Source organism: Mus musculus, chromosome 9, assembly GCF_000001635.26.
Source record: "Mus musculus strain C57BL/6J chromosome 9, GRCm38.p6 C57BL/6J".
NCBI classification, from domain to species: Eukaryota; Metazoa; Chordata; class Mammalia; order Rodentia; family Muridae; genus Mus; species Mus musculus.
Window position 1 is genome coordinate 10882497 of NC_000075.6, and position 21938 is coordinate 10904434.

The 21938-nt window shown below is 33.5% G+C and overlaps 1 protein-coding gene across 9 annotated transcripts in view; it reads right to left on the reverse strand.

Moving 5' to 3' along the window:
- The window catches only part of Cntn5 (contactin 5), a 1270553-nt gene that overhangs the window by 1248274 nt on the left and 341 nt on the right, over positions 1-21938 (reverse strand). For 6 of the 9 annotated variants that reach the window (XR_003947896.1, XR_003947895.1, XM_017313363.2 and 3 more), the window contains exon 1: positions 21864-21936. The exons of the other annotated variants lie outside the window; for them this stretch is intronic. The gene's annotated coding sequence lies outside the window, so the exon portion shown is untranslated. Of the gene's footprint in view, positions 1-21863; positions 21937-21938 lie in introns of those variants that run through there. 9 annotated transcript variants of the gene reach the window in all.

The following is a 21938-nucleotide window of genomic DNA, read 5'->3' on the forward strand; positions in this document are numbered from 1 at the left end:
GAGAACAGTCTAGTCATATTTGTCCTGGCTCTGCTCACCTGACACTCGTCACAGTAAAGGAGCACTTTCCTATTCTGAAGTGTTTTCACTATGTCCTGACTGAACTGTGTTTTTTGAAAATATGAGCATCTTTGTATAATTATGAAAACACAGATGGTTTAATAAACAAAAGGCCAGTGCATAGTAAACTTAAGTGAAGAAAGATAATGAATAACGACTAAATGAGTGGAAATACTGATGCCTAATCATTGCTATAAAGTTTTCCATTTCCTCTCATTAAATGATACATACACAATTCTCAGAGGAAATATTTTATTTCCTGTGCAATGATTTCCGCACAATACCCGGCACCAGGCTCTCAACACAGTGAGCAATCAATACCTGCTGTTGACTGTGGAAGTAAAATAAATTTGCAAAAATAAGCCAGACTTGTTTCTTGTAATAGAGCTCCCCTTAGGGATTTTTGGCGTTCTAAATGAAATCACCACAGGAAAGTTTATGAATGACGGTGATGAATGTTGCAAATGAATGCTGTATTTTAGATGTAACACTAGTGGATATGATAGTTATCGATTGTAAAAATCATGCAAATCTGAAAAGGGGGTGTGCCGTTAATGATGTAGTTAGTTTCTTTACTTTTGAGACCAATGTTACAAGTGCCATTGATGTACTGAACACAATTGCACAGTTAGAAATGCCTTTCCTGAAATAACATTGTTATCAGGAGATCCTGCATGTAATTAGAAAAAATTAAGAGAATCAGAGAAAAAGTACATCTCAGGAATCTTCAGTTAGGAGCTGAAGCACATGCGCTATTAACTTGCTACATTTTAGAGGACTATTTAATTTCATTCTTCCATAATTCCTTGATTATGTTAATCAATAAAAGTCTTTGGTATAACCCTTTAAAACATTATTTATTACATATATATATAATATTAGCATACATATGAAGATACACGTCTATATTTGAAGGAATTATACTGTTGCATAAAAGCACATACGTGATATTTACATACACATGCATAATATTCATAGGGTTTAAGCACTGAATAATTAAAAGAGCAAGCATGTTCACTATATAGTCTGGAAGTTCTGTAAACAAAAAAGACTACATTTGTTCCTAATCTGATCATTTAAAGAATGTGAGATAGAAATTCCTAAGTACTGAGAAGCCTGAAACTTTATTATTTCTAAACATGAAATGCACTCATAGTATTAAGTACATGAGCAATAATTTAAAATATATATAGTTATCACTAAAAGAGCCACTTTTCACTACACTTATTTGGACATGTATATCAAGAAGACTTATTATTTCAATTAAGAATCAACATCTTCAGAGGGTGAAATGGTTTATTTGGTAAAGACACTTGCTGTCAGAACCAGCTAGCTGAGCTAGATAGAGTGGAAGAAGATGTGTTCTTCACACATGTTGTCTTCAACCTTCAGATATTTGCTCTCTCATAAAAACACTCATGAAACATACAGAAACACAAAACATCAAGTGTAAATTTTATTAAATATGGATTTTCTTATATTAAAATTATTTGATTTATATTTGAAATATTAACTGCTATTGATGAGTTATATCATTTAAATAACACCAGAGTTTATATTATAGTCATAAAAAGTGTGAAACCCTGTTCCAATTTAAATTTTAAAGGCTTAGATTTCAAATAATAATCCTATTATAAACATATCTTCTTTGTTTTTGTTTCTTTAAATATAAAAGTTCACTCACTACTTTGATCCTTGAAATTATATAAAAAGTTTATATCTCTCATATTTCCTTTTTCCATGTTTCTTCTTAATGATAAAGTGTCAGTCAGCCAACTATATCATGCATCTTTCTCGGAACTAATTCTCAATATTTGAGAATTACAGAGGCAATCACGTTCTCTAAAGACATAACTCTACTGTGGCTTCACAGGCCTGCATTTAGGTTTCCAGGTTACAAGATTTAAATTAATGACTGTTTTGTAGAAAAACAAAAACTACTTATCACAAAAACTAATTAATTGTAAAAGCCCTCAGCACCCACTAGATTCATGCAATCTGTGGGCATTTGGAAATCAAATTAGAAATAGTACGACAATTACAAGATGTAATTCTTTCTTTCCAAATACAAAACACAGAAAATGAAGGTGAACAGAACCCTAAGGAATTTTGTCAAAATATGTAGAGCCCTGAAGTGCCAGTCTATCATCACCACTCCTCCTCATCCAGTTGAGAGCAGGGGTTATAGAAGCCACATAAATGTGCAAGTATTCACACTGGATTTGAAAACAGTCATTCTGTTATTAGTAATGTGTATCATTTCTTCCTCTTTCCAGTCTTTATCGGGGGAAATTCATTAATACTCATTTAATCAAGTTTACTTTATGCAGCGGAACCTCAGTTGTGTTTGTTCCTAGAGAGGCTTGCAGATGAAAGGGGCAGGGTGTATATGGATGTCATTTAGCAAAGATGAGGAGATTAAATTCATCTACATTTCAATGAGTAATATAAGGTTTCCATTAAAATCTGAAATTTGGAAATTGCCTTTCCTCTTGCATTTCTTTATTTAGGTCAGGTGAATAAGTGGATGATGTTAACTCAATTGCTACCATTAAGTCATAATCTCATATTTATTCAATTTTACAATTAAACTTTACTTTAAGATAACTTTGTATTATATGAGTCCAAAGTGGACTAAATATGATTGCTCATATGGAATATCATAAGGGCAATCTACTTAGAAATGTAACTTGTTTTGGTTGAAATATCAACCATGAAGAATTTTAATAGCTTATAATAGGAATGTATACTTATTCCTTGTTGAAAATAACAAAATTGTCTTCTTTAATTACTGTCCAAATGTCTTGCTTTACTTTCATTTTTATCTTTTTTTCAATATCCATATATTTATAAAGCTGTATCACAATCGTTGGAAAGAGACTATTATCTGTTTCTACTCTCCTTTCTGTTTGATATTCAATAATAGACTACTTAGTAAATATTTGATGAAGAGATTGATTGATTGATTGATTGATTGATTGTTTAGGTATGCAATGCCGTTAAAGTGGCATGGTATTTCTTAATAAATAGTAAAGTATATTTGCTTTATAACTCTTATTGCCAAAGTCATCAAGATAAATCCATCAACAGAAAAATCAAAATAGCAATATATTCATTTTCATTTATGAAAAAACATTTTTTGTTTGTACTCAAATTAAACAACTCTATTTTTGCTCTAATATACAATATCTTCAATATATAAAGATCAAGTGAAATTTGTTATTAGTTATTAGCAATCCATTGTATATACTTATACATATAGACAGGCAATGAGAAGTAATGAGAGGCGAAGAATGAAGAAGGAAGGAAATTAAAGAGGGATATATGGAAGGATTTGAAAAGAAGTAAATACCAGGAGTGATATTTAAATTATACTATAACTTCAAAAATAAAAAAATAAAGACACTTTTTATAAGATTTCTTAGAAAAGTAATAAAACTCATAATAAAATGAAAGAATAATTGAATGCATGCATCTATTTTTTTGGGGGGGGTGGTTGAGACAGGGTTTCTCTGTATAGCCCTGGCTGTCCTGGAACTCACTTTGTAGACCAGGCTGCCCTCGAACTTAGAAATCTGCCTGCCTCTGCCTCTTGAGTGCTGGGATTAAAGGTGTGCGCCACCACTCCCGGCTGCATCTATTTTTTATTACATGTCAATATCTAAATTTCACATCTATCTTGAAAAAATTGTAGAATTTTTCGTAAGGGTATTGTTATAGATTATTTTAGCCAAACTCATACAATGAACACATTTTAAGCAATGTGGGTCTGAGCCACGCCTAGTTTTCAGAAAAGAAAATGTCTCTGGTGGAGACCTGAGCTCAGGATGCAAGTAAATCATTGTTATTGAATTATGTTTGGGTTTGCTACTAACAGATACAGTGTTTTAGAGGAACGGCTTTTAGTTGGACGCTGCTATGTCAAGCTGAATTTGCAGGACAGGTGTTACCCTAGAGTTCAAAACGTTAGCCCCACCCAGGCATTATAACTTATTAAGGAGGCAATAAAACACAAATAGTACCTATCCTAATGAGTCAATTTGTATCTATTTCATATTTAGTAATCCACCTAATGATATTTGTATGAGTTTGTGAAATTTTGTCATTGAATTCTTTTAAAAAGTAGATTTCGGTTATGATTATATGTATACAGGTATTCTGTATGTAGTTATATGTGCTTGAACGCATGTGCCTGAAGAGTCCAGAAGTGGATGTCAGGTCTCTGGGTGATGGAGTTACAAGCATTCTTGTGAAACAATAATATGTGATCCAAACTGCAGAACCATATCTCTTTCAGCTTCTTCTCTAAGAATTTTATTATAATTTATGGAGTATTAGAAATAGAGAAAAAGTGAAAAAGCATGTGTCTTTGCAACAATAATTGAATTTCTTTAAAGTTGATACACATTCCTGTTGTTTTGTTTTAAATGGCTGGTACCATGCCATGTAATACCAGTCCAATTTATCTCCTCCCTTTGGTACCCTTGCTCTGCCTTTTGTTGTCTAGTAACACAAAACCAATTTAGAAAAAAATTTCAAAGACATTCCACTGATTCAATGTTTGAGATGACCTTCAAGTTTTTCTGTAAACTGACACCATGGCTTGATTTATTATCTTATTAAGACAGGTGTGTGCACTCACCATGAAGCCTTCTGGACAAACTGCTAATAAAAGGGAAGAAATTTCAAACTGATTTAAATAATCCAGGAAAGATTATTTTAATCTTGAAGTTATATGTATCCATTAATCAGCTCATTTTGCTTTATTTTTTATATATATGACAGTTCTGTTACTTCATATTTAAAATTTGAAAATATGCTAAATGCATTCAATGAATCTAGTTAAAATGTGAACATATACCTTAAGTTTTCCACTTCCAAATATTTTTGCATAGCTTACTAAAATGTAAGTATCTATAAAAAACATATACATGATATTTGCAATCTTTCAGAAGCATAAAGAGATTATTAGAGCTGTTTAAGAAGTCTCCATCTATCCGTAGCTGCTCTCATTGTGATATTTTAAGCTCAAGGTTTAATTGTTAACGTAAACTCTCAGATACTTGCAGATGGTTTTATGACTCACTGCCTGGATCAATTAATTAGCATTTCCTGTATTAATTCTTGTAAATGGTATGACTTTGTATTTTTGTCTTTGGAGTTGTGTAAAAACCGTAAAATTATTTATCTCTGCTATGCCCTAATGTTAAGTACATCTGTTACTGTAATTGAATGCCCTATTTAGAAAGACTTACTGAGTAAGAATATGTATGTTTTTCACTTTCTCTGGCAGATCAAACTATAAAATCAGTATCATAATTTACACTTCTTGATTTTAATAATTGTACGGCAAATATATTTTATTAATATAAGATGAATGAGCAAGAGGCAGTGTTATAAAAGCTTATGAAACAGCTACTTTCAATAAATAAATATTACCTGTTTGTTTTGGTAATGTATATATTAAAATATATGTATATATTAAAATGTGTGTTTACATTCATATCTTGGTTAAAATCTTTATAATCCAAACTAACTGTCATGCTTAGATGGCAACATTTTTTCTCTGTGTTTGTATGTTTCTCTTTTAACAGAGAAATAAGAACATTAGATAGTTGAATACTGATGTGAATTAAAATAAAATACCTTCTTTGGATATATAAAAATATATGTTTATACTAAGTAACATTTAATGCTTTCAATTCTACCCCATTTTCTGATAATATTTTTTAAGATAAAAGAAGAACATCATCTACTGTGTGTGAAGTGCTAAAGTAGTAAATTTTAGTTCTTCTTGACAGCATTTATGACCTGAGAATGGACAAGGTATAGCACCTTATTGCACTATGAGTGAAATATGATTTTTTCTAATTTTTAACATTATTTCTACCTTTTGAGTTTATGTCCATTTTATGTATATTGAATAACTAGAAAAATATTAGGAGTGCAGAAAACCTACCTTAGCTTAAGAACTTTGCGTTGGTTATGAGAAAAATTACTACATTTTCCCCATCTATTGAGTAAGTTGAGGAACAATTAATACAAACTTTTAGAAAGTATTTGTATTAAATGAATAATAAAAGTGGTAGCATTGTATCTTCTTCAAGGAGAGGGCCACACACAGCTTTAACTTTTAATGTACATTATTTCTATGAGATATTTATGAGATGATTATACTCTCCTTTGGACCTGACTGGCATGAAATGTTTATTTAATATACATTTTATGGTTGTTTTGATGAACCTTTGCTACAGTAAGCTTTGCTTGTATCTAACACCGTAATACTTAATGAGCTTCCTTGGTATTTGGATGCAGGTTTGAATACAGTTAGACACACGACATTAGTTCTGTCATTTAGGTTGTTTTATTGTCAGAATTCATTTCCTCCTGTAACAACTTTGCCATTTTCTCCAACACCATTTTCCATGTATTACCTTGATAAAACAATGTGAAGTTGCTCGATTCTCATTCCACCTTTCTGCTATTGAGAAAATACTTATATGTTTTTTTTAATCTGATTGTAATAGCCTTGTGATACTGTGACACTAAGCAGACATAAGTGTCTACTGCCCATCAAATCATTTCTCAATAGCCCACTACCTAAAATAATGCAACAAAAATGTATAAAATCCATTTTAATTTTTAAAATTCTTTTTCTTTGATGCTTTAAGATGATAAATATTCTTTCATATCATGGCAATTTCATTCATGAATGTGTCTATGTGTGAACATAAAGAACTGTAAGAATGTACAATGCAAGAAGGTGGAACTCAAAGGTCACTATTTGCATCTTTCTCAATAGCAGCCCACCTTACTTTTTGAGAAACAGCTTCTCACTGTAAGGGCAGCATCTCAGTTTATCTAATCTGACTGGCCACTGAGCTTCAAGGACCCTTCCCTCTCCATCTTTCAAGCATCTTGATTCAGCTTTTTGTGCTGTTGCAACAAACAGCTTACAACTGAGCTTTCTCTGCTCCCTGCACATTTCTCAGAAACTTCCTCATAGACATTTGAAGACACAGGAAAGCATTCCTTTACATGGATACTACAGAAAGAATCAGGAGACCCACTTCTCAACACAAAGCCCAAAGAAGCAATAATCAGTTTCCTTATTGCTTTTGTATCTACCCACTATTCTGTAAAATCAGAGTGAGAGGTGACTTAAGTGCTGTGACACTGGATGTGTGTGTCATGGCTTATGATTTTGTGTCTGACAGCTTAAAACTTGCTATTTCCCCTTGGTCTCAAAAGGAAGTCTCGGTCTTTGATTTCACTTTTGCTGTTTAGTGTTTTTATTGAAGCAAAAAAGAATGCAAAGAATAACAGCCTAAGTTTCTATAGTGATAGAAAAATAAGAGTGTAGAAGGGCTGATTCGTGCTTCAGTTCAGCGGTGCTCCCTGTTGATGACACTGAACTTCTATTCAGAAGGGACTGACTGAAAGAATAGTTCCTTAAAGCAGAGAAGACAACTGCAGAAGGCTAAGAAAGGCTTAAGAGCAGGCTCTCAGGCGTGAAGACACTCAGGGGACTCAAACATGGTATTCCTTTCAGGATATCAAAATCAGTTTCTCTTTCAGAGATTTATAATTCTGTCTCTGTCTCTCTGTCTCTCAGTCTGTCTCTCTCTTTGTGTATCTGCCTTACTTTCTCTTTTTCTTTCAATGGCTCTCTGTTTTTGTTTTTTGTTGTTGTTGTTTTTGTCTCTGTCTGTTTCTCCATCTCTCCTTCTTTCTTCTCCTCTTCCCCTCCCCTCTTTTTCTTCTTTTGCTCTTTGCTGTTTATAACTATTTTCTTTTCGTGAAGATGAATCATTGAGTTGCTGAGTTATATTTTGTCAGAATAGAGGCAGGGAAGCACTTTACTTTTATGAACATTGCAATCATACTTGACTTAAAATTCTTTTAACTCAGTTTATCTAAAATTAATTTTAAATAAACAAGGCATATTCACTCAGTTTTCTTCTCTGTTATTAAATGATAATTTTGTTAGATTATAGGTTAGTTATGATGTTTAATTGTATTCAAAACAATAGAACAACAATTTTTAAATAATATTTAGATAGGCACAAGTATAAAAAATGTACTAGCACAGGATTGAAGACTACATAGAACTTCAATTTCTAAATTAGAAATATATAAATCACAGAAATGATTTATTCTTTTGATCTATTTGGGTCAAAGACAAGCCCCAACCTACAGCTAATATAAGAATATGTATGGAGAAAATTTACTTTGTGTCCTACTATAATAAAAATAATTGTTTCTTATTTCTGGTTTATAATGTTGATGTATTTTCAGCATTATATTGTGTAGATTACATTGTATTAAAAAACAACAGTTTGTTGAACTGAAAATCTTAGTACAAATTTTATGTAAATGTTTTGTAAAACTGAAAAAAACACATGGTAGAAAAGTCATTTTTTCTTTACATTTATTTACTGAAATATTGGGAGTATCAGGTTGTGGAGAACAAATATTTTCAACAGATGTATGAAGATATAAAGACAGGTTTGACTTTTCTGTGGTTCGATCTAAAACATAAAATGTATATAGTTTCAGGTTGCATAAAATTATGTGCTGGATAGTTTTATGTCAAATTGACACAAGCTAGAGTTACCTGAGACAAGAGAGCCTCAACTGAGAAAATGACTGCATAAGATTGGGTTGTAAGCAATCCTGTGAGCCAATTGTATAATTAGTAATTTATTGGGGTGGTTCCAGCCCATTACATCTGGTACCACCCCTGGGCTTGTTGTGTGGTGTTCTATGAAAGAGCAGGCTGTACAAAGCAAGATGAGAAAGCCAAAAAGCAGGACCCCTTCATGGCTCCTGCCTGCAGGTTCCTATCCTGTTCAAGTTCTTGTCCTGACTTCACACAGTTACCTAGAAGTGTAAGTGAATTAAATCCTTTTATTCACCAAGTTGCTTTTGGTCATGGTGTTTCATCCCAGCAATATTAAGCAGAACTAAGACAAGAATTCCTAAAAGACCAATGTGCTGCTCTTAAGCAGCATCCTGCAAATGGATGCAACACAAAGCACAAAGATTCCTGAAAATTTGACCACCAGACAAAACAAACAGAAGGCTATTCGGTCAGACTAATGTGATGCAAAAAAAGGAGGGAAGGGAAGAATAGACAAGGACCTGGCCAGTGCAGGAAGCTATGGAAAAGCCATTGGAAGGCTCAATCAAACACAACAGAAGGTTTAGCCTTCTTGTACCTACCCAGCCTGAGCATTCTCCTTGTGGCTATACCTCCACTAAATCTTTTGTTTACAATAGTGAGAGAGAGAAAGACAGTACTATTTCTGTAAATATCTTTGGTTTATCATAGACATGCATTCATTTCCTAGTAAATTTCATCCCAAACCATTTTCAATTGACTTATGCTTCCGATCCTCTTCTGGTTTCTATTATCGAGTAAAACGAACCGGGAAAAGATTTCACCCTCAGAGAGCTAACCTGGGAAATGGACAGAAACTTTAGGCTCAAATATAGAAAACAAAGTTCACATTATTAACATAAACTAGAACAAAATGAGACTTATTATTTTGTATTCTCTTGGCATAGAGAGGAAGTTGGATAGCAGACTAAGTTGGGCACAGCAGGAAAATGTACACTCAAACAGACTGATGAAGAATATCTTCCTGGCTTTAGCTGAATGGAGGGATAGCTATCAGTGAAACCAAACTTTTAAATAGAGTTTTTTTTTTCTGACCCATAAGCTTTACTCCCAGATATAATTAAAACATATTTTAAAATGTGTATGTGGGTTTTCATTTCACTCATATTTGCTTTCATATTTGGAATGAGTTTATCAATATCAAAGAAGGGTTTATAAACCGTTATATACTTACCCTGAAATGATCTATGTGTACAGAAAAATATTTAAACTGTTCTGCAGATACCCAGGTAAGGTAAAAATGCCATATTTGGAAGGATGCATGTATAAAAAGTGTGATGGGGTAGCAAATATCAGGAAGGTGGGACTTGGCAATGTGTGCAAGTGTGAGACTTGGCTTTCACTATACTCTTCGTTCTTGGTAGTGATAGCAAAGGTTTTATTCAATTTGTTATGTAAAACTTTTAATATACATATCTGCAATATATGCAAATAAACTTGAATGTCAGGTGATGTCACTTTCTCAATCTACTCACATGTCAGATGCCCAATGCTTAAGGTGATGCTTCTCCTATGGACCTCATGCAAACTAATGTAACTACCCAACTCCCATGACTGTAACTGCTCTGTCTACATTTCTACTTCCTTTTTTTTTAATGTATTTAGTTATTATTGTTGTTTGTGTGCTATGTCTGTTAGCATGAGTGAAAGTAAGAGGGTAGCAGAAGCACCAGCCTTTACTCCCACCTTATGTGGGGCTAAGAACTGAACTTAAATAAGGAGTTTAGTACAGCATGTGGCTCTCCAGCCACTTCAGCAGCCCTTATTCTCATGCTAACAGTGTTTTCTCTATCACTTGACTAGCAGTTTTTTCATTCTACTTTGTTCCTATGATTTAGGGCTTTTTTTTTTTTTTTTTTTTTTTTTAAAGCGTCTCACATATAACATAGTTACAAAATACTCTTTCTGTATCTGGCTTATTTTACTTACCAAAACATCACTGCTTAATATTTTCTATACTGCAGACCCCATTTCCCTTTTTATGCTGAGTAACATGTATATAAAACGCAATAGTACAACAATATATAGATGGCAAAGCAGACAGAATCTCTGAACTGACGTTTTGTCCACACAGGACAGGACATAAAACTTTTGAAAACATAACAGCAAATATTAGGTATTATCAGGAAAAATGAATCAAAATCATGAAGCCTTGCTACTTCAAATGCACTAAGATGTTACAAATATACTTAATAAGCAATGCAGGTCATCAGCAAAGGTGAGCAAAAAGTAGAGCTCTAGTACACTTTATAGAAAATGTTAGTTGATATGGCCAGGACTGAAAATACAAAAAAGAAGGGCAATTAAGACGTTGGAACCAAATTATTGCATGACTCAAGCAGTCCCTTGTTAGCTAACTATCTCCCCAAATAAAACCATATAAAGCTGTCTGCATTCTCACATTTTCCAATGCTGGTTAGAGTTAATAACACACAGGATCATGAAGCATCAGTTGACAGATACTTAAATAAGTAAATACAGATAACACAATACATTTCATTATCTTTTATGCTATTCATTGCTAATTCCATAAGATAAAAGGAGATGAAGATGGCACTGTTTATTCATTTAGATGTCTTCATCTTTGATTGAGCATATGTGGTAGTCAGATTTCAATCCCCATGCAGCAGAGCACTCCTGACTTACAGAAAAACCTGGAGAACCTACTGAAGCTGTTCCATAGCATTGAAACCATCTTAAGTGAAGAAAAAAATCATTATGGTTTATTTCTCATTTCTGGTAAGCAATTCTATGATATATTGTCTTTCATTGAACCATCTATAAAATGATACCTGTAATATTTTTACTCTTAGAAAAGACACTGAGAAGAAGCACTGATTTCTGAGAATTTTCTTTTCTTTATCTGCAAACATTTGAATTCTCCAGGAGTGTTTGAGACAGAATGGTAACAGTATCTAATAAAGTCATTCCTTCAGATGAAAGAGAAATTTGTCTCAGATAGACAACTTTTTCAATCATTATCAGCTGCAAAAAAATACACCAGAATTTTTATTAATTTAGAAAATATACTGTTATGTATTGTTATGTGGAAGGAGCTCTGAAGATGAAATAATTGAGTGAGAAAATAGAACAGAGGCCCCATCCTTCTTTCACCTAAATACGGTCTCAGCAATGGTATGCTTACTTTGAACGTGTGATTTTTTAATGCTCAAACCAGAAAAAGATAAATGACATATTCAATTCTTTAAGTCATATCAAAAGACAAATCCACTTAAAAATTCAACCTTGGTTTGCCTGAAATACCAATTATAGGGAAATTTTTAATAGCTCACAATAGGACTTCCTACCTAATCCTTGCTGGACATAATACAATTGCCTCCTTTAATTCCCCCTCCTACTTGAGTGCCTCTTTCTTTACTTTGATTTTTGTTTCCTTTTTGCCAACATCTCCATACTCTATAAAACTTTATCACAGTTGTTTGAAAGAGATTATTCTTATTTTTTTGCCACTCATTTCTGTTTGATATTCTACAATAGACTACTTGGTAAATATTTGATGACGAGGTTGATTGGTTGTTTAGATACGCTACATCATTACAGTGGCATGGTATCTACCTAATAAATAATAAAGCATATTTACTTTACAACTCTTATTGCCAAAGTCATCAAGATAAAGCCATCAATAAACAAATCAAGATAGCAATATATTTCATTATCATTTCTAGTAAAAAAACTTTTTGTAAAATGTGTTTATACTCAAACAATTCTATTTTTTGCTCTAAAATTTAGTAACTCTTTCACCATGTAAAATATGAATTTAAATTCATTATTAGTTAATCTGCCTCATATTCCATTTTATATATTTATACATATAGACATGCAATAACAAATAAATGAAGAAAAGGGCATATATTTGAAGAAGAGTGGGAAGGAATATATGTGGGGGGGGGGAATTAGAAGGAAGAAAGAAAAGGAGATAATATTTTAGTAAGAGTATAACCTCAAAAATAAAAAAATAATTAAAAAGACTCTTTCAAAGATTACTTTTAAAGTAGTAAAAGCCATAATAAAATGAAAGAAGGAAATAATTAAATGCATGGGTATAGTCTGCATCATTTTGTTATTACAAATGATTGAAACCATCTGCCTTTCCCTCAGTTTAGAATTTCTGATGTAAGTAATATTTTAAAAGAACATAAGGACCTAATTTTTACAGTGAAAACAACCAAACAACCAAAAGAAAAATTGTCCAAAGAGAGAGAATCACATTCAACATGTACAAATAAAATTATATCATGAAAAGCAAAACCATGAACCAAAGGTATTACCAACCACTGTGGGTAGCACGCAAGGACCTGGTAAAAGTGGTTTAATTTCAGAAAACTAAAATTCTAATATCCATGCATATTTAGGTAGAATTAAATCGGTTTTACCTGTTAAAACTCTAATCTCTTTGGGGCAGAAACTTACAGAAAGGCCATCCAGTGACTGTCTCAACTGGGGATCCATCCCATATATAGTTACCAAACGCAGACACTATTGTGGATGCTAGCAAGTGCTTACTGACAGGAGCCTGATATAGCTCTCTCCTGAGAGGCTCTGTCTGTGCCTGACAAATACAGAAGTGGATGCTCACTCACAGCCATCCATTGGACTGAGCACAGGGTCCCGAAAGGAGGAGCTAGAGAAAGAACCCAAGGAGCTGAAGAGGTTTGCAGCCCCATAGGAGAAAGAACAATATACTAACCAGTACCCCCAGAGCTCCCCGGGACTAAACCTCTAACCAATGGGTACACATGGAGGGACTAATGTCTCCAGCTGCATATGTAGCAGAGGATGGCCTTGTGGGACACCAATGAGAAGAGAGGCCCTTGGTCTTGTGAAGGCTTGTTGCCCCAGTGGAAGTGGGGGTAGGTGGGTTAGTGAGCAAGGGAAGGGAGGATGGGATAGGGGGATTTTCAGAAGGGAAATGAGGAAAGGGTATAAAATTTGCAATGTAAATAAAGAAAACATCTAGTAAAAAATGAAAATAAAACTCTAAGCTAAATCTTGCACTTGCATGGTAAGGTGTGCCATTCCTGGAGAGATTTCTTCATTCTCATTCCATTCTTACCTTGGTCACCAGGCTACTATCATTCTCCTCCCAGAAGGGGAAGGATTTTTTTGTGTGCCACTAAGAGAAAGACACTGAAAATCAGTCGTGTCAAATTCAAAACTGAGCCTCAGAAGCCAATTGTTCTCTCTGAGCACACCAACTGTGGGTTTGCTTTGTGTATGTCAGAGCGAGTTCACTCTGCTGCTGCGGTACTCAATTGTCTCTTTCAATTCTCTGCCTCCTCAAGACCTCCAAATTCAGGAAAACATGAATGACACTGGATCAAAACCTGAGCTTTTCAAATTACAGCATTTAATTTTCTGAAGGATTCATAAAGAGGGGGCAAGTCATGTGTTGCCCATTTATAGTAAGGGAAAAGAAGAGCTAATATTTTATAAAATGCTAACTCTTGTTGAGAAAGACAATATCCCATTTAGAATAAAATCATGCTTCTCTGGTTGCTCTTTAAAGGTTCCCTATTCATTCATTGAAAGGCGCCCAGTGTATTAAGGTTTCCCACTTTTTACAATTATGAACCTTTGGATTTTTACACAATCAATAGCTAATATTTGTCTATAAAACCAAGATGGTCAAGGGTTAATGCTTCCATTTGTTGGAGGAGCATCTTCACATTGATCATCTGTATTTGCACAGAATCTACAGAATGGACAATAATTACTGAGTTACTACTGATAGCACTTTCTCTTTTCCTTCTCTCCCTCCTCCCCATCCTCTACCTCAACTGTATCCCTTCTTCTTTCTCCTTTCGCTCCCACTTTCTCTTTATTTTTATATCTGAAATATTGTCTCAAGAAATTTCTATATAGTGACATAGAACTTTTCTTGTAACCAAGAGTCAACCTGAATCCGTCCTTCTCCTGCCTTCATTCCCGGAGTTATGGGGTACAGGAATGTACCACCACACTACATATGAGGACAGAGCACACAGCCTTGTGTGGGCTACTCAGCCCCTCTATTAACTGAACAGTATTTCAGTCATGCTAGTGTATGGCTTTGATTTTGTTATAAAGCTATTTTATTTCTGAAAGGTTTCCCTTTTCTGTTTAAAAAATTCCTGTCTAGTTAAATTATCTGAGTAAATAGTACCATAGATCAGCAATTGATTGATACACAGGCTTTAAATTTTTTTGCAGTCCCTTCTACGGTGATCATACTGTCACAACCCAAGAAAAACAGAGCTATTTCATAGTTTTAAGCTACAATGAAAATTAAAAAGAAATTTCATTACAGATATAGCATGATACACTAATGATACAGTATTAATAATCCTAAAATTCTCATTTTATGATTTATATTTATTTTTAATGGCTACTATTATCATGTGATAATTAAGACAATAAGGAGTGTTTCAGTAAATTATATCATACTGCTTATGCACTATTGTCTATACAAAATCCTACAATTCAAATTCCAAACCTTCTACGACATTCTGTTCATTTACATTGGTTAAGGGGATCTTAGAACAACACAGTAGTAAAATAACTTAGACTCTGTGAAGGAACACAGCTAACACAGAGCTGGGACCCACGTGAAATAAGCCAACCTAGGAGATTCCTAAAGAAAAATTATAGCGCTATCCAAAGAATAATTGGGAAAATTCTTTTGTCTGTAGACAATTAATGTGTTCTCGCCCCGCCCCCTCCCTCCATGCTTCATCTACATAGTGTCCTTTCCTTTTAGTTAGAACTGCACCTGGACTCTGAAGCTCATGCGAGTAATTAGCACAGAAGCTTAAGAGTAAGAGAGCTTTTCTTGATTCTGGTTCAGCGGGTTGTATAGTTACAATGCCCCTGAAAACATGAGGAGCACATTAATACAGTCGTACAAGGTAACATAATCTATATTGTAAATTTTTATAATCTCAAACTTCAGAGAATGAATGTAAATCTCAAGTAGGCAGTCTTTTTAAGATTACTGAAAGAATTAAAACACATTTTAGGAAAATAAGTCACCAAATAAATTAATAAGTCAAAGACTATCAAGGATTGCTCATTAATTGTATCTGAAGGATGTTTTATAGTTTCTACAAGAACTACTTGTAAATTTTAAGGACATATTTAGATTCCAAAAAGCCTTGCATAGGGCAGATAAATCACTTCAGCAACACCTCCTCATGCTGTCTATAATACATTTAGATTTTGAATTTCTAGATATTTAATATTTAAAGGACAAAAATACCTAACATTTAAATTAATTCTTATTCACACCTACAGACATATATTTATCACAATTTGAATATTAAAGCTTCAAGACAATTCATCACTAAAATAACATTATGTGAGAAATCCTAGCAATTATTAAAGATATCAACTTTACTGTAGCTTTTAGAATCTTTATCAATCCTGAATAATTTTTATTATTCAGTTAAACATAGAACTTTGTTTCAGATAATCTAAATATATTATACATTCTTCTTTTTCATTTCATTTTCTAACATTGTAATAATAAACCTACAATGTATATGTAACTTGACATTTAAATATTAAAATTCAGGAGAAAGAATTGTTTAAGAGGTATGCTTTCTAGTTTGTTATCAAATGATGCAATAACACTATTTTTCCAAAGAATTCCAAGTTTAAGTTTTAATTAAATATTGACACTTCACTCTAATTTCTCCTTTTTTCTGTGTCACTGAGTCACATGCTAGACATTTATTATAAAATCTTCTCAAGTTTCGTAGATGAAACTTCTAGATATTCTTGTACATGAGGTCACTTTTGAGTGCCCCATGTGTCCATTGACAAAGGTTTTCACATAGCATGTAAGCTCTCCTGTCCTTTTATCAATAGTCTCTTTCTAAGTTAATGAACTTACATGCTAACCCTTCAAACCTTAAAGGTCAACTTTTCTCGTAATTAATGAAAACACAGGAATTACATTTATTACATGTTAATCTAATTTGACGCTACAACATGCCTTGGAATATAACTGGGTCCTAATTAAATCTTTTATTCCAGCAAAGTTAACACCTCACATTTTCTGTTACCATTAATTAATCTTCATGATGGACATGTGATCAGGAGCGCATGGATCCTTCCAAGACCTAAGGACATTAATCTGTCATGTTTTACTGTGCTCTCACACATTGACTTACATCAATAACTCAAAATATGTCAGTGTTTAAGGAAATAGTCATTTTAGCAACAGTCATATAATATAATAATCACCACCCAAAATTTGTCATTAGAACTGCACCACAGATGTAAGAAAAGAACAGTTTTAAAGACTCAGTCTTAGTTTGAGAAGATGAAAGTTCCAGATTCCTTATAAGGCTGTAACTTGAAGTACTTGTCAAAATAATTAAAATAAAATAGAATTAAATAATGTAAAATGATCACTAACCAATTATTTCATATTTTCCAAGATAGTAGGAGATGCAATTAAGCTAATTTGGTAGAGATTTTGAAAAGCTATATTTAAAAATAACAAAATAATTCAAAAGGCACACCTGTCTAATTTAAACAGAATGTTTTATAAGTTTTCAGAGATAACACTTAATTTAGACCAATTGCCCACTGAACCATGTAACATTTAATGAAGATGAAATGTTACCTAAACAAAAATGATTTTCCAGTATTGTAAGAACTGCTTTTAAAATTCCTATTGTCACTTACTGTGTCTTCTCATTAGTATTCATTTTAATCAGCAGGGAGTTTGCGGATAATTCTGTAATGTTAAAGTCTGAGGTACCATAGTATCTCAGCAAATACTGCACTATTGAATGGAACAATTTTGTATGAAATCACATGTGAAACTCTAGGTGAATTTAAACAGATTGTACTCTCCCACTGTTATGTTTACACTTGGCTTATTTAGAGGAGAGCATCTTTTTAATTAAAAACATACCTTCAAACACGAAGCTCAATATCTGTGAAAGTACAGATGAAATTTGATGTACTTTATGAGAGTGGATATCTCATAAAGTAGCCCATTTATTCTTTAGTTCCTGTCAAAATTGTGACAACATGAACAGAACAGGTAGTGACTTGAGGCATTATGGGAGATGATGAGGTGTTTCTGGATCTTGTCAAAAAAATGTCTCTGCTGTTTCAACTCCTACTGAGGATTCTACTAATATGATACCAAAGTAAATGTTTTGATCAGCCTTGACCACTTTCTTCATCATTCAGGCCCAAGACCAGCTGCCTATAACTCAAATAAGCGTCACAGTACTCATCATGATGGAAACAAAACCAGGTTCACACCTCGTAACAGGCACAGGGATCATTATTAGTATGAAAACACATGAACTCCAAAGCTGTCTACTCTCCATATTTCTTCACTATAGCACTTGACGCCCTAGCTACAGCAGTAACATAACTAAAGGAGATCAAAGGATACAAGCTGGGAAGGAGGAAGGCTGATGCGCTTCTAACACACCTAAACTCATTAGGTCTGTGCATAGTGAAGTGTGGACTATTTGGAACCACAACTCGCATTCATGGAACATGAGATTCTGTTCATTTGTTACAAAAAGTCTAATGACAAATTTTTAAAAATGGTAATGCAGGAATTTTGAAGAAATTTCTGATTTTAAAATCACAGGGAAAATTAAACTTCATAACTTTGCACTTGATGTCATCTAATCAACCTTTATTTGAAACTGTTTAAAATATATCAGGGATTGAAGCAATCTCATATTGAATAGCATCCTAAAGGAGGCCAATCCTACAGTTTATAAAGATTCTAACGGATGACACATTCACACCACTTTACTAGATTGAGAAAATGTGTTGCCATAGACATTATTCCCATAGATAGAAATTCGTTTGTTTTTCAGTTTGAAGAGTGTTATTGTCTGCAGTGGAGGAGGAGAACTCCTGTTCGCTGATAACATGTTTAGCTTCATGAACAATGCAGAAAGGGCTTCACTGGCAGACAGAGGCAACATAATGCTTCAGAGAATATCGTCAAATGCTTTGCATTTTAAGTCCTGAGATCAATAGTGATAAAAATCACCTAAATTTGACAAAGGAATTTAGTATGTAACACAATATAAGTTTTATAAAGTAATTTTTGTAAAACAAGTCCAACGCATTTAACTCTGTAAAAAAAAAAAATTTGACTAGAAAATTTAATTATAAACCATGGCTTTTAAAATAATCTGTATAAACTAAAGCCATTTAAAATAACCCTAATAGCCACTGCATTGAAACAAGATAATTTGTTTTATTGACTTTAAATAGAAGTCATTTATTAAAAAAATAAGTCTGATACTAATTGAAAAAATAATATATTCTATTTATCATAACCTACTAATCACATACATGGGAATATTCAATACTCTTAAAGAGCAGAGAGACTGGAAAAGTTCATAATGATCTTTAATTTTAATTCAAGTGTTAAGGAGTTTTATGAACTTCATTACTTTTAAAGTGAACCAGCTTCTAACGTGGACTTCTTGACCACAAGTGTTCAGGAAATAGACTTGCAGGGATGCATAGCTCTGAGCTTCTGACCAGGTTCCCTCCTGCTTTAAAGTGCTGAGAAGTTCATTAAACATCTTAAGCATCTCAGAAACATACAACTGGGTTAGTCCACATTTGTACTTTGAGGAATAAGAAAGAAAGGCTTATATATATATATAAGCTTTTGATACCAGAGTTTGAGAATCTAAACACATAAAGGCATATATGTTTTTGAGGAGAAATCAGGCATTTCTTTATATTCTAGTAAGAGCATTCAAATATATTTCATGTGTAATTACAATAATAGGTAGTCAAGTGTGTGTAATGGTGTGGATGAAGTAAATTGTAATAATGCACATATCTTAGCTGTATAGATTGTAGAACAGAGAGATTTTGGTGACATGGCTGTACTTCTATCTGTTATAAATTGTGTTGAGCAAGCCTAAATTCTATTTACCAAAGTCATCCTCACAGCATCATAGTTGGACAATTTGTCCTGATTTTATATCAGTCTTTACAGAAACATAGCTTTTGTTTCATCTACCAGTACGGAAAACTCCACAATGCCTTTGCCAGCACACCCCCCACTTGCTAACTTCTGATGAGCTCTCTGCCCTTCACTGACACCCTCTCTTCCCAATTGCTAAGTCAGCTTAACCAGCAAGCCACACTCCTACCTGCTACCTTGGAGGTAGTAAAGGTTCCACAAATGATCAAACAAAAGGACACTTAAAGAAACCTATAACAAACAAGTTACATTTTCCACTAAATTAAACTAATTAAAGTGCAGTTTAAAAATATTTTGGTGCACAGCTGATTTATAATGTTTAAAAAATAAGTATGTTCTATTTGTAAATTTTAAGTTTTTTTTTTCTTTTCTTTCTGATTTATTACCCAGTCACTACTAGGTTTCAGGCTCCCTAATGGCCAAACTAATTTTACAAACCTTGAGAAATTTTCAGGTATATCAGCCATCCATTCAAAAATTCCACAACTCTTTCTTTCCAGATACTTTTCAAAAGTACGTGAAACTCCCAGAATCAAGCCAAAGTGGAACACTCAGTTCATCATAGCACTCATTTTCATTTTCTAACTTCGAAGTTTTCTAATTTTCTATTTGCTTGCATATGAAACCAGAGAGTGGTCTAATACAATTTATACTCTGATAGTTTTCAGAAGTTTTAGGTAACATTAAGGTGTTTACCCTTCCTTAATTCGAAACACCAGTCTTTACACTGAGCAGTCTGTTTATCTAACCTCTTTTACATCTGGTGTTCCAACTAAGATAACTAGTCCAAAAAAATTCTTCTATATTACATTTATTGTTTTAACTTTTGAGTCTTAACTGTATTCCTTCTACCACTAATTAGATTGAGGTGACTTTTTACATAATACATCCACTGTTTTAGCCACTTTGTAAAATCTATTTGTATATAGTCATTGACTGTTTATCATCTCATCAATATAAGCATGCCTGCCAAGCTTAAGACTCAGGCTTTGCACTGTGAAATACTAAAATGCTTCCAGCATGAAATGAGAAATTATGGGAAGCACGACAGGTGAGTTGTTCACCACTGGCCACTGACACTTTGCAAGCATTTCTTCCTGTCTTAGTCTCAGTTTAGTCTTGGTGTTAATCAGGATGCAGAACTTATAGCTTGCAGTGACATTTAGAGGTAATCCAGAAGGTGTGCTGCAGCCCAGTAGCAACCAATTACATTTACAACACTTTGTAAGCTTAATTCATTGTTTCTTTTTTAAATGACACTGCTATTTTAAGGTTTGCTACTGTTTTCATTTCTTTCTCATGGCTAAGACTCAGAATCAGAGCAGAGAGCTGAATTACCTAAATGACTTCTTTTCATAAAAGCATGTGAGCTGTGTATGGGTAAAGCCTCACACACATCGTACTATTAAAGCTCTCTTGCAAACCTGTCCTACAATTACCATGCTTTTGTCTTACTTATGCTAATTTTACATAAAATTATTCTGAAATATTGATGAATTCTTTTTCTTTTTGGAATAAAATAAATTTAAGCAACCTAAAAATTTTCAGGTTGTCATAGCAATCCTCAGCTTACTGAACATCATAGTCATAGAAATTGAGAAAACACTCTCCCCACATCCCTATAAAAATAAGAAACTGGGAACATATATTCAGCAAACATCTATGCACAACACGTGGGGGAGATCACTCAGCATAATTCGAGGTTCCACTTTTCTCAGTTTCCCAAACTTTGCAGAACTCTGCTTGCATCTCTCCTGCATTTTAACAAGTTATTGCACCACTACATGCCCAGGTATTCTGTCTGTATTCTCAGTTATTCGGTCTATGAGATTCTCAGCCATGACCTGACAACACCATTTCATTTTTGTCTTCCAAAGCATTTTATTACTTTGGTAAGAAAATATTCTTATCCCTCCTGACATTTGCCATCCAAAAAGCATACTTGCTTCTAGTTTTTTCCTCCTGTTTCCGGTGGCTTTATGAAACATACAATAGGTTTTACACTTGCTTCAACTTTTCAACATCAAATCCCAGCAGAGAAAAACAAACAAACAAACAAAACAAACAAACAAACAAAAACCCACTGTTTTCCCTGTCTTTAAACATGCACCAATGAACAGTTTTTACCTCTGGCAACACGACGAGGAAGGATGGCTTTGCAGAAGTGATTGTGTCAAAAACCCTAAGTGGCTGGGAACCAAA